Source organism: Phascolarctos cinereus, unplaced genomic scaffold, assembly GCF_003287225.1.
Source record: "Phascolarctos cinereus isolate Bilbo 61053 unplaced genomic scaffold, phaCin_HiC Scaffold_3;HRSCAF=262, whole genome shotgun sequence".
NCBI lineage: Eukaryota > Metazoa > Chordata > Mammalia > Diprotodontia > Phascolarctidae > Phascolarctos > Phascolarctos cinereus.
In genome coordinates this window covers 68,922,167-68,934,178 of record NW_027555736.1, presented here as the reverse complement: position 1 = coordinate 68,934,178, position 12,012 = coordinate 68,922,167, and positions in this window count along the sequence as shown.

Genomic DNA, 12,012 nt, shown 5'->3' with positions numbered 1-12,012 from the left:
CTCTCTTTTTTTGGTAAGGCAATTGGGGTTAAGTGACTTGCCTAGGGTCACACAGCTAGTAAATGTCAAGTGTTTGGTCTGAGGTCGGATATGAACTCGGGTCCTCCTGACTCCAGAGTCCGTGCTCTATCCACTATACCACCTAGCTGCTCCCATTGCACCAACTCTCCCTTCACTTTAGTCTTGGCCTGCAGCCTTTTCAAGTTAAATAATTTACCATCATTGAGGCAGCTGACCTTGACGCCATTTTCATCCTCATTGAAGGCATCTGACAACATTGCTGAAAACATCATGCTAAACAGCATGGTGTGCCCTCATCAATGAAAGTGCTGTGCTCTGTGAGCAAAGCAGAATTGAAGTAGCTAAAACGAAATGCAAGATGCACACATTTAGAGAATCCACCCCAAATGTTCACATGGACTATTTGTGCCCGGTCTGTGGAAGAGCAATCCGAGTTCATATTGGTTTGATCAGCCTCAGTTGGAAGCGCTATAATTTGACTCTAACATAGTGATGCCATTTTGTTTCTGATTCAATCTTGGAGTCCTAGGCAGATCTACATTCAGTGAATCAGTATGAAAGAATGGAAATTCTTGATCCCAGTCTCATTTAATGTGTACTCTCCTATGAGGTCCTCTACCTATGATGCGAAATAGCAAAGAAAAATCAGTTTAGGTATAGGCAAGAGGGATATAAGGGGAAGCTTAAAAATAACACCCCAAACTGTAGGCTGCCTTATAGCAGCTGCTCAGCAGCATTGTGGCTGATGTAATGGCTGTCTCTAACCTTACTGCTGAGGCCACTTACCTTCCTGGTAATGAGAAACCTCCCATGGTAGACATTTGGCCTCCTCATGGTACTCAGTGCTTTGCTCTTAAAGATGGCGATGTTGAATCTGCAGTTCGTTTTGCTTGCCGGCCATGGCTTCTTCATTCTTCTTAGCCAGCTACTGATCTCCATTGTTCCATCCCAGCGTGGTAAATAATTGACGCCTCCCTTTTCTTCTGTAGGGGAACCCCAGGATGTGACAGGGGCAGTTGCTTTGGTGCTTGTGAGCCCAGGTGTCTGGTGGTTGGCCTTTTTGATTATTTCTCTTCCTCCTATCACTTGATTCCTTGGCTGAAGCCCTCCAAGTCAGACGTAATGGAGACTATGAAGTCCTGTCAAACACTTCGGTTAATAAATGGGTAGTCATGAGCCATTCAGGAATCTCTCTTTCTCCTTGATGTCAAACGGCTGTAGAGCATGGATTTTTGCCAGGCATCTTAGAGGTCTAGTCTACAGTTTCTGACCCCTTTCGTTTCAGACACAGTGCCTGACCAAGTGTCCATATCCACATGAGATCTTATGAAAATGCTGGCAGGGAATCCAAGGATCAATACTGGACTCCTTCCCCAAGCTTCTCCACGAACAACTCTCTCCCAAAGGCTTACGGTTTGAGAGGGATGGAATTTCTTGTTCTGACTGCTTATTCTACTTTTGTCCTGATAGAACAGAGTAATGCCCAAGGAGCACTAGTAAGAATCAGTACAAAGTGCTCCATCAGCAACCTTACTTAATTGGGTCATCAGGAGCACAGCCTTTAGCAGATAGGACCTACCTTCTAAGATTTCTCAATTAGGTAAAGACCCTGTGAAACTGAACGGGAATTCCATCCATGCCTCATTTCAGACCTATCCTTTATGTATGTTATTTTGTTCCAAACATTTACTGGAGGGAGAGGGATCACAGCTGCCCTATAATTTCATGATCCTGCTCTTTGATATCCCTAAGTCTTTCTACTTGTAGAACTTAAATCTGAAAACAATGATTTAGAGGAACATAAGTCCAATTCCACAGAAAATTATAAAATGCCTCCCCAATATCCTCTCCTTGATTCTTCTACTGTCCCCAGAGAAGGGTGACAGTACCCAGCTAAAGTTTTCTGGACCTTTGTCTCCGGGCTACCCAGTCTAGTGGCTCCAGACTCAGAGGGGCCATGATGGTTCATCCTGCTATTAAGATAATTCACTTCACGCCATGGTCTTAGAAATAGCCAGAGTTCCAGAATTCTGGAAGGTCACAAGGCATTGGTTTCTCCAAACTTGACTTCTCCAGATATCCAATTAAATCTCCAAGCAGCCAAATCCATCCAACCATACGCAGAACCTAGATGACTTCTGTAAGACTTTATGGCCCATATTGTCATTGGAAGCTTTTGTTCTGTGACTTCATTGTGGCATCAGACAGGTTTCAGAGTCCCAGTGTAGTCCCAAGCCTGGCAACCAGCTGAATCTACATGCCCTGAGGAAGAGGAACAAAAAGGATTCCCCAGACTAGACTTCCAGAAATTGCGTTTTAATCTCTTTTCTAGTAAAGCAGTTTCAGAGTCAATAATTCTAGAATGCTGATGAAGTCACAGATATTAATATTCTATTCTATCTCAACCTAAAGATGGATAATATGGACAAAGATACAACAGAAAATAGAGTGTATTTAATGAAGTACAGAAAACTAAATAGAAAGCTAATAGTAACTGTGTACAGAAACTTTAAGATTTGTGATGTTTTGGGACCTAGTTTAGGGCCTGACCTTCTCTAAGGCCTATAAGAATTGAGAGTGTGATGGTAACATTCATTAAACTAAGATCTTCCTGCCTAAATCCTCAAGGGTCAACAGATAAGTAAACTCACAAAGTAAAATGACTGGTGATCCCAATAATCAATTAAAATGGAAGATATGGTAAAGAATCTAGACATTTTGCACAGAATGGTACCAAGACAGGGAACCTGAGACAGATATCCAAATGAGATGAATTAGATGTGATTCAAGAAGGTAAACATAACCTCCGGAATAACTGAGATTTTGTGGGATCTAAATCATAACTAGAACATAACAAAAAAGACACATCTTGACCAAAAATAATAGAATACATGAAGGAGAGGTAGAGAAACATTTTCCATCAGGAAGTTGCATAGCTCTGTAGAAATCCATGAACCTGAAGGAGAGGAAACATGTCAGAGAACATTGGGATAATGAGAGAAGAGAGAAGCAGAGGGAACATCTTGGTGGTTGACACCGGTTCCTGGTGAGAGGTATGGTCCAGAATGGCATAAAGGAGCGGTTTGGGGATCACTTAGAATAGCGAGAGATCATCACAGAATTAGAACAAGCTAAGAACTTCACTCCACTCAATTTCCTTTTTCCATAAGGTCATTAGATTGACAAGTCTTGTGAACTGTTATATGTGGAGTGCAGCAAGACATTTGACAACATCTCACCATATTCTTGGTGAACAAAAGAAGGGATGTAACATGAGTTATGGTACAGAAAGGTAGCTTTGGAATAGGTTCACTAACAAGACCCAAACCACATTGATCAACAGACCAATGTCAATTTGGAAGGACTTGAGAGGACTTCCCTAGGGATCGGTACTTGATCCAATCTTTTTACTAGTGACTTGGAATTAAGAGATCAATGTGGAAGAAGCATTAGAATTGTTCTTCCTGGATAGAAATTGGAGTAAAAGTTTGACAAAAAGAAGTAGATTTAAGCTTGATATAAGGAAAAACTTCCTGACATTTAGAGCTGTCCTAATAAAGATTGGGCTGCCCCAGGAGGTATTCTGGATGACCAGCTTCCAGGTTTGTGAGGATAACTGAAACAAGAGGGGGTTCTTGTTCAGTCGGACCACATGGCCTCTGAAGTTCCTTCCAACTCTGAGATTCTGTGATTTGGCAATATAAAGCCCAGCACTCAGAGACAAAGAAAATCAGTTGCACAAGTATAGGATAGGAGAATGGTGGCTGTACAGCAGTTTCTGTGATGGGCTCCCTTATCTTCTCTACTCCATACCTCAAAGCCCTCTCCACCTCCATCTACTCTTTCTTTCAGTCTGAGGATGAGGGGCTCTTCTTATCAAGGATAATCTCTCCATTTGGGTCTTCAATCACTTCCTTTCTTGTCTCTTCTAAGAACTCACCCCACTGATTATTCATTGCCTCTCTCTCTGTTTTTCAATCATTACCTATTGGCTACTTCCCCATTGCCTACAAACATGCTCAGGTCATCCCCAAACTTTTCAGATTAAAAACCAAACCTTTTTCCTGCTCTCCATTTCACTGCCAAACTACTTTCACATCATGTATATTGTTGCCTCCACTGTGTCACCACCCCCTTACTTCTCAGCCCCTTATAATCTGACTTCCAATCCTACAATGCTGCTTTTCCTTTGCAAGGTCATGAGCTTTTTCTGCTCTTCCCCTGCCCTTTTGTTATAGTTTTAACTTTATTTGCCTACAAATGGAAAAGGCCTTTAGATACAAAGTAAAAAAAAAAAAGAGAAAATATCTAGATTCTTCCTTCTTAAAATTGCAAGTAAATATGGAGTCACTGAGGATTTTTTCAATTTACTTTTCCAATCTTTTGCATCACCAATGATCTTTAAATGTCAAATCATATGGCCTTTAAAAAATTACCCTCATTCTTTTTAACTCTTCTGTAGACTGTAACACTGGTGACCCTTCCTTTCCACATCCCATTTCCCATTTCTGGTTATTTTCTCTTCCCTTAACTTGACACCCTCCTCTCTGGGTTCTCTTTCTACTTCTCTGACTGCTCCTTTTCAGTCTCCCTTTCAGTCTCCTCATCACCCATTTCATGTCCTCTTATGTGGGTGCTCCCCATGTATCACTACTAGGCCTTCTCTTTTTAGACACTCTTGTTGATCTCATTCACACCACTTCAGTTATCATCCAGATACACGTGATGCCTGAATTTATATATTGAACACTAATCTCTTTCTTAATCAGCTATGTGGAGCAGTGGATAGAACATCAGGCCTAGAGTCAGGAAGACCCAAGTTCAAATCTGGTCTCAGGCACTTACTAGCTTGTGACTCTGGCAGGTCACTGAACCCTGGTTTGCCTCAGTTTTCTCATCTGTAAAAATGAGCTGGAGAAAGGAAATGACAAACCACTCCAATATCTGTCAAGAAAACCCCAAATGGGGTCACAAAGAGTCAGACATGACTGAAATGAGTGAACAACAATGAAGTCTCTTTCTTGAACTCCAGTATCTGATTGCCAACTGATGGCTGGATCTTGCCACTTGGATGTTTCATTGACATCTGAAACTCAACTTGTACAAAGCCAAAGTCATCACTGCTGTCCTAAAGCCTCTGAACTTCCTTTATTTCTGTTAAGGGGCCCACCACCTTCTCAAAGACTCAGGTTTATAACTACATGAATTGTTCACAGTTCTGCTGTCCCTAACTCTCTGTCCAATCAATTGTTAGGCTGTCAATTTTACCTCCATTCATTCCTTCTTTTTAACTTCTATAGCTTATTCAGTCTTTTCACATTGTAATACTATCTTGGCTGGTTTCTTGCTTCTAGTTTTTCCTCTCTGCAACTTAACCTTGCCATGGATGCTTCAATAATCTTTCTAAGGCTCAAGGCAGAGCATATCACTTCCCTGTTCCCAAACCTTCAATGGCTCCCTATTTACCACAGGATAAATACAAATCCTCCAACCTTGCATTTCAGGCTCTCCATATTCTGGTTCTAACCTGTTCCTACCCATAAATTATCCTTCTTCATGCAGTTCTAGCCAGACTAGATTACCAATGCAACTTTTATCTAGATATGCCAATTCCTACCGCCATACATTTATACAAACCATCTTCTATGTCTGAAATGCACTCTTTTGTCACCTCTACCTTTCAGAATCATTATCTTACTTCTAGTCTTACATCAGATGCCACCTTTTCTATGGTCTTCCTTCAACTCTCTAGTGCTCTACTCTTCTCCAAGATAATATATATTTACTTCTCTGTGTGCACTGTTGTCTTATCCCCAGTGGAATATAAACTCCTGAGGGTAGGGATTCACACAACCCTCCATCTCCTGACAATGCATTTTCACTGTCAGTCTTTCATGTCTGGCATGTTCTCCATTCTCAGCTAAAATCTCACCTTCTGCATGCAAGAAGCCTTTCCTGATCCCCTTAATGGTAGTACCTTTCCTCTATTATCTCTAACTTATCTATACTTCTTAGCATATAGTTGTTTTCATGTTGTCTCCAAAACTGGAGCAGGGACTTTTTGTTTCTGGTGTTTTTCCACCTGTCTTCCTATCTCCAGGACTTAGCACCTAACACAGTGCCTGGACTTTGTGGGTGCTTAATAAATGCTTGTTGACTTTACTAGAACAAAGCAATCCTAAGGCCCTCCTCCAACAAGGTATTTCTAGTGCAGCTGAAGTTCACATAAAATCCCTTAACAGATGCAACCACAAAGATAACATCGATACTGATAATCAGAGACTCAAATGAATCATAACAGTATGGCCAACCTAAGCATTTCCCAACATCATGGACTATATATGTTCTTTAAAGAGATGCATTGGAAAGGTAAGCCCTTATGTCTGTTGAGGTCCTTCAGACGGTCCTGTTTTATGGATAGCATTGTAGTGATTGCATCAAGCCTTAGAATAAAATTATTTTAAAGATTAGAAATGAAATGTCTTGACTTGGCAACTCCCCTGGCTTCTTCTTTGTGCCATAGCCTTTATCAGACTGGAAGGTTGGTATTAGAAGTCACAAGGTTTGGTCACCCAGATGTCCAAATACTCCAAAGGAGTAATGGAAAGGGTTAGACTCATAGTTTAGTGTCTTTGAAACTCAACTGTGATACTTCATTTCTGTATGTGACTTTGATAAGACATTTAACTTTCCTGGTTCTTAGTTTCTTCATCTAGAAAACAAGAAGGTTGAATTATATGATCTCTAAGGTCCCTCCTAGCTCTAAATCCTACAGTTCTATATGCATGTCTCCTGGGGCAAATTATTGCATTTTTAACGTCCCTACTTTTTTTTCATGGGAAAATCCAATCCTAATTGGACTTTTTTTTTTGCCTCCCATCATCATTTTAAAGTCAGCTTTTTGCTTAATACCAACTTAATACTAGCTTAGTATTTGGTAACTCACAAAATGTCTCTACCATCCATTTTCTCATCTAATTTACATAATCACTCTGTGAAAAAGAGAAGGCTAGTATTATCATCCCCAGTTTACAGATAAGAAAATGAAGACTCTGAGAAATGAAGTTAATTGCCTACAGGCATAAAGACTAGAACTCTGGCTTTCTGACTTCTTGTTCAGTGTTCTCTAATGGACCTGACCTACAGATACTTCTGTAGACAAGTCATTTGTCCCTCGTCTTTCTTCCTCCAGGCTATAACTTACTCAATTCTTTTAATTTATCCTTATGTGGTATGGTCTCCAGTCATTTCATCATTCTAGCCATCCTCTCCTGGAGATGCACTCCAGCTTATCTATCTCCTTTCTAAAACAATTACAAAACTGAATTCAATATTCTAAATGTAGTCTGACCAGAACAGCAAAAAGGAACTATGACCATCCTTGTTTGGGACACTCTGTTGTTCTTAACGTAGCCTAGAACAGCAGTGTCTTTTTGGGCCATGTTATAGGGTTGACTCAAATGAGACTTTGCAGTCCAATGAAATCCCCTCATCTTTTCACAGGGTCTAATACATAGCCACACACTCTCCATTTTGTACTAGTGCATTTTGAATTAACATAAAACTTTACACTGATCCCATGGCAAGTCTCTTAATCCTCCATAAAATCCTACTTTCATTGTGGCATTGAGTTGACCTTGAATTCTCAAGAGGTCATTTCAGTCGAGCACAAACTCTGACAAGTGAGAATTTGAATGGGAGACAATGCTGGAAGGCTTCAAGCACCATCTTGGTTACAGATCAAGTCTGCTTTGTGAGTCTCAGCTTCACTGAGAAGGGAAAGGCTCATCACCAGCAGGCCTACCACTTGGTGACCCACAAAACAAAGAACACAAAAACTGATCTCAGTTCTGTGCAGTCCCTTCCACTTCAGCAGCCCATGTGGCTAAGTAGTCAAAAAAGGGATAGCAGTCAAGAATCACACACTATTTAGACCACCTCTGAACTTTGGCTTAGCTGTTGGTATTCAAGTGTAACATTTTTGTCCAGTGACCAAAGAGTGGATATGTTACTGGAGGGACTGAATCATATCAATTTTGGAATTCTACCTATAAATGAAACCAGATGAAAATTGCAGCTAAATAGGATAGCTTACAGATTTTCCTTGAAGACACAAAATAAGGGAACTGGCCAAGTTGGTTTTATTATGTACCCAGAGGCAACAAGAACCATTATTTCACAGGACATTCGGTGATCTTGTAAGTGCACAGGATAAGTCATTGTAAAAAGAATACCACTAAAACAACTGTAGCTTGTTCATATCTCCTGCAAATGATGAAAAATTGGAGGAATTCTATCAAAAACTTGTTAAGATGCTCCAAATTAAATCAACATATACTTTGATAGTTGGTAATTACAATGCAAAGGTGGGAATAGGTGAGGATCTCAAGGAACACACTGCAAATTATGGATTAGAATTCAATGCAGGCATATTAGGTTTATAGATCACCAAAAATTCTCATACCTATGTATCATGAATACTTTATTCAAGAAAAAAATCAGTAGGTATTGGAGAAAGCAAACATAAAAAATCACAAAAATTAAATTGCTTTCACCAGAAAGGAAATGACTTATTACTACTGAGGAGTTCACTCTTTAAAAATCAGCTGTCTGTGTATAGTCATACCATCAATTTGTTAAAGCAAAGGGAAAGCTAGAAGAATAAAAATGGAAAAAAGTGGTATACATTGGAAACAATGTTTTCAAACATAACCTATTTAAATGTTATTGATTATAAAAGAAGACTATGCCTGGAAGAAAGGATGGACACATACTAATAATTTCAACTGATATAAATTATAAAGAGACCAAAGGCACCTAAAAAGTGCTTTAATAAGCAAACAGAGGTATGCCAAATACAGATATGGCAGCCAAAAGCAATGCTGGTTTATAATACAAACTCCTTTGTAAATATTTATAGTAAAGGTTGACAGTAAAAGTAAAAAACAGATCAGTTATGACCCATAAAACAGAGAAAAGCAGTGGAAGGTAAAACCAGTTTGTTAGGAAAAAAGTCTTGGTGACCTAGTTAAACAAAATCTCAATGATAAAGATAAAAATGGAAGGTCAAAAAAAATGGAAAAGATCTGAAAATATATATAAATCTGTATGTACATATATTTAAAATAACAAATTTTCCACTATCAAGTACAGCAGAATCATCACACTTGGATTCAACATTATGATTCAGAAAAGTGCTTAAAGAGAAGCCAGACATGGTACCAAAGAGAAAAAGACAGGAAAAGCAGGTGGATCACATGAAGTATAAAGAGAACAATTGTGAAGATGGCAGGCATCTTCAAAGGAGGTGAAGGCATTGAGGATCGATTTCCAAGGTATCTGAGCTTGTTCATTAATATAATAGTGACAGAAAGACCACCAACTACTATAGACCTATATGACTATTTCCCCATCACTATAAATTTTTTATAAGAATCATCTATCATGCTAGGAGGAATCTTCTTTGAGGGTAATTAGTAAAGAACAGGTAGGCTTTTTAAGTGATATTCCACAGAAAACTCTACTTTTGCCATCATAAGTTGACTGAAATATACAAGATCCTGACACGCTTATTGTTGACTTTTTAAAAAGCATTTGATTCAGTAGAGCAAAAAACTCCTTAAAAGAATCTCAAGTTGTCTCCCATTTAAATATTAGTTACTGAACATTCCTTGAAAGATAACCTTGTTTGACAAATTATCTCAGGTGAGGAACAGAACAGAGAGATGTATGCTTTTCAAAGGTGCTGGTATTGTCATGGAAATGATCTAGTGAAGAGTCCAAGTTGAAGGGGGATTTCCTATAATGAGGTCCTCCAAATACTTATTTGCATAGGACATCATGATAGTTATGTCAAACCTCTAGATACTGCAGAACCTCCTAGGAAATATCTCTAAACACTCAGTTTAAAACAAGATTCTGCACTGGAAAAATCAAGTGAAGAATATCTTCTATTCAAAGTATGTCGTGTTTAGATATACAACCAATAGTTTGTTGACGAGCATATCATCTCAGCCTATATATAAAGACAGCTGAACAACTGGAGGAGGAAAGTGGATTGTATTGCCTTAGGTAATTTTCAAATTTCCTATAAAGACGCTCAACCTCTCCCAGAAACAAAGTCTCATTTGTTTATCTTTGTAGCCCCAGTGCTGAAAACAGTACCTGGCATACAGTAAGCACTGAATTCATGCTTGATTTGTTTTTAATACCAATCTTATACCAATGTTGTTGTATGGCTATGCATCATGGAACACTATGGTCTCCTAAGAATTAAAAATTAGTATCAGAGAGGGTAAGAGAAGTCTATTGTGGGAGAGAAGGTTACATGTAGGCTGCAACATATAACAATTACAAAACTTTGAAGAATTGGAATACAGGATGCCATTGAAGGGGAAATGTACAATTAGCCAGTTGTTGGGTAAGAAAGAGGGATAACTGATAGTTGGACTATCTGTTACCCTGGCATCCTGCCACTGTCAAGAGAAAGCAAGGAAAGCCCTCTAGCACCCTGCATGGGCCTGCTGGGGCAAACTTATGGGAAACATTCACAGCAGTAGCAGAGGATAAGCACTCATGGATGGGCTCCAATCACTATCACCCAAGGAAGCATCATCCCCAGCTACAAAATCAGATCCATTTGAGCAAGTCACTTGATGTCTCTGAGTCTGTTTACCTATATACACAGTGAGAGGTTTGCATGAGATGATTTCTGAGCTCTTCCCCCCCCCCACCTGTGGCTCTAAATCCAGGATTCTATAGAATGAAGATCCTTAATATTGTGTGTGTGATAGGCTTTTTTTTTAGTTTGGTGAAATCTATTCAATCTTTGAATCTATGAAATCTTTCTCAGAATGCTTTTTGCCTACATTCATAATGGAAGAAAATGCTACATTTCAGTTAGAGATTAGTGAATATGTGTGTGTGTGTGTGTGTGTGTGTGTATATATATATACACACACACACACACACACACATTATATATACATATATGTATGTGTATATGTATATTTAATTTTTTCATCCTAATTTGTGGACTCCTTGAAATCAATCCATGGACCCCAGATTATTAACGCTTTGTTATCAAGGCAACATGATTTGAAGACCTCTATTCAATTCTACCTCTGACCCATATACTAGCTGTGAGAATCTGGACAAATCACTTGAATCACTTAACCTCTGAGTACTCCAGGCAGCTCCTAAGTCTCTCAATTGAGTCTGGCGGCTGTTCCTCACAAAACCAAACTGAATCATACGATTACAGACTGAGAGCTAGAAGAGGCCATAAAGGCCAACCTCAATGCTTCAGAGGTGAAGGGAACTGAAGCCTTGAGAAGTTGCTACGCTCAAGGTCCCATAGGTAGTTGAGAGAGAGACGAGAGATTTGTTCTTTGTTCCTGTGGCAAGTGGAACATTTATAAAGATGGCAAGTGGGGTGGTGGAAAGCCCATCAAATACTGGTTGTATGAATGCATTCATTATATGCTAGGCAGAATAGTCACAATGACACGTAAATATTTAAGAAAAACAACTAGAATTTTTCTTTTTCTACTTTCCTTCATAAGTATTGTGGCCATTGCTTAGGCCATTTCATCATCCTCAAACCTGCCGTAGGCCCTCCTGGTTCCTCTGCTAGGTCTAAAAAAACTGGCAACCAAAATACAGACTAAGGAGTCATTCAGTGTAGGGGACAAAATCTTGTGTCCTTTAAAAGTGCTTTTAAAAAATTACATCTTTCATTCCTGCCTCTGGTAAGAATAAAAAGTTTTAAATTATATAAGAAAGATGAGGATAATTCAACCAAGCACTACTGTACTAAGGATAAGTAAATGCACGAATTGAAATCCATTTGCTTATTAACAGTTTACATCTATATAACATTTTAAGGCTTACAAGGCACCTTCCTCACAATAATCCTGGGATATATATTAACATGAATCCTATTTTATAGATGAGGAAACTGAGGCTCAGAGAGAATAAATTATATCACTG